The sequence below is a fragment of the Lolium perenne genome, unplaced genomic scaffold, assembly GCF_019359855.2.
Source record: "Lolium perenne isolate Kyuss_39 unplaced genomic scaffold, Kyuss_2.0 unplaced61, whole genome shotgun sequence".
NCBI lineage: Eukaryota > Viridiplantae > Streptophyta > Magnoliopsida > Poales > Poaceae > Lolium > Lolium perenne.
Genome location: NW_027249019.1, coordinates 100,001 through 102,500, shown reverse-complemented (window position 1 = coordinate 102,500; position 2,500 = coordinate 100,001).

Below are 2,500 nucleotides of genomic sequence, written 5' to 3'. Positions count from 1 at the left end.
TAAAAACGGCTAAGTCGGGGCGACGTCGGAAATCGTCTAACGACACGGTGAACTATAGTCGGGTGGGCGCGCGGCGGTCGAGATACGGTGAAAAACCATGGCGCGCCAACCAAAACGACGGTACCGGCTGAAAACGGCCAAGTCGGTCCGACGTCGGAAAACGTCCAACGACGCCGCGCGTACAGTCGGGTGGGCGCGCGCTGGTCGGGTAACGGTGAAAACCATGGCGCCGCAGCAAATACGACGGAATCGGCTAAAGAGCGGCCGTCGGGCCAGCGTCGGAAACGTCCAACGACGCGGCGTACAATCGGGTGAAGCGCGCGCTGGTCGAATAACGGTGAAAACCATGGCGCCGCGCAAATCTGACGGAATCGGCTAAAAACGGCCGTCGGGCCGGCGTCGGAAGCGTCCAACGCGCAGCGTCTGATCGGGTGGCGCGCGCTGGTCGAATAACGGTGAAAACCATGGCGCCGCAGCAAATGCGACGGAATCGGCTAAAAACGGCCAAGTCGGTCCGGCGTCGGAAAAGCGTCCAACGACGCCGAGCGTCTGATCGGGTAAGCGCGCGCTGGTCGAATAACGGTGAAAACCATGGCGCCGCCAATAATCTGACGGAATCGGCTAAAAGCAGCCGTCGGTCCGGCGTCGGAAACGTCCAACGACGCGGCGTCTGATCGGGTGGCGCGCGCTGGTCGGGTAACGGTGAAAACCATGGCGCGGCAGCCAATACGACGAATCGGCTAAGAGCGGCCAAGTCGGGACGGCGTCGGAAAACGTCCAACGACGCCAGCGTCTGAATCGGGTTAGCGCGCTGGTCTGGTAACGGTGAAAACCATGGCGCGGCAGCCAATCGACGGAATCGGCTAAAGCAGGCCGTCGGGCCGGCGTCGGAAAAGCGTCCATGACGCCGAAGCGTCTGATCGGGTGAAGCGCGCGCTGGTCGAATAACGGTGAAAACTCATGGCGCCGCAGCCAATCTGACGGAATCGGCTAAAGCGGCCAAGTCGGTCCGGCGTCGGAAAACGTCCAACGACGCCAGCGTACTGATCGGGTGGGCGCGCGCTGGTCGAATAACGGTGAAAACCATGGCGCGGCAGCCAATCTGACGGAATCGGCTAAAGCAGCCGTCGGGCCGGCGTCGGAAGCGTCCAACGCGCAGCGTGCGTACAATCGGGTGGGCGCGCGCTGGTCGAACGGTGAAAACCATGGCGCGGCAGCCAATCGACAGGAATCGGCTAAAAGCGGCCAAGTCGGGCCGGCGTCGGAAAGCGTCCAACGACGCCAGCGTCTGAGTCGGGTTAGGCGCGCGCTGGTCGGGTAACGGTGAAAACCATGGCGCGGCAGCCAATCCGACGGAATCGGCTACCAACGGCCCCGTCGGGCCGACGTCGGAAAGCGTCCACCGACGCCGCGCGTACTGATCGGGTGGGCGCGCGCTGGTCGAAGCAGTGAAAACCATGGCGCCGCAGCCAATACGACGGAATCGGCTAAAAACGGCCAAGTCGGTCCGGCGTGGAAAAGCGTCCAACGACGCGGCGTCTGAGTCGGGTGGGCGCGCGCTGGTCAGTAACGGTGAAAACCATGGCGCGGCAGCCAATACGACGGAATCGGCTAAAAACGGCCAAGTCGGGCCGACGTCGGAAAACGTCAAACGACGCAGAGCGTCCAGTCGGTTGGGCGCGCGCTCGTCGGTAAACGGTGAAAACCATGGCGCGGCAGCCAATACGACGGAATCGGCTAAAAACGGCCAAAGTCGGGCCGGCGTCGGAAAAGCGTCCAACGACGCCGGCGTACAGTCGGGTGGGCGCGCGCTGGTCGGGTAACGGTGAAAACCATGGCGCCGCAGCCAATACGACGGAATCGGCTAAGCCTGGCAGAAAATCTCTGCCGCGGCAGAGAAATGGCCATTTTCTCTGCCGCGGCAACAGTGTAGGGCTCCTTCACAAGCTGACGGGCAGGGGTCCCAGGCGGGGCTAAGTTCCCCAGGTATATTGGGGGGGGCTGGCATCCCTCCCTGTCAAGTTGTGGGTTCGTCCCACAACTTTTCTACGCCCGTCACGTAGCAACTATACGTTGCCGTGGCGTGTCACGCGGCGACGTTTACGTTGCCGCGTGACAATCACGTGCGGCGTCTATCGTTGCCACGTGGCGTGTCAGTGAGAACAACCGTGAACAGGTGTTGCCTCTACCTCTCCACAGTTAGTGGTAGGATATGTAACATTCTGCGCCGATCCTCAATGAACGGATGCCGTTGCCTTAAGAGAACGTCGCCGTGCAACGTTACCGTTGCTGCGGTGACACCCGCGCGCTGTGGACACTCAGGTCGCCTACACAGAGCAATCCCACCGCGTGGTGGGAGGCTCGGGAGGCTTGACCGATGTCGCGAGCGCATGTCCCGAACAGAGAAAGCGCACGTTCCGCTTGGCGGGGAACAAGCGCCCTTCCCTTCAGAGTACGTTCGGTTTAACGTTGCCGCGCCACCGCGGTGACATGAGTGCGC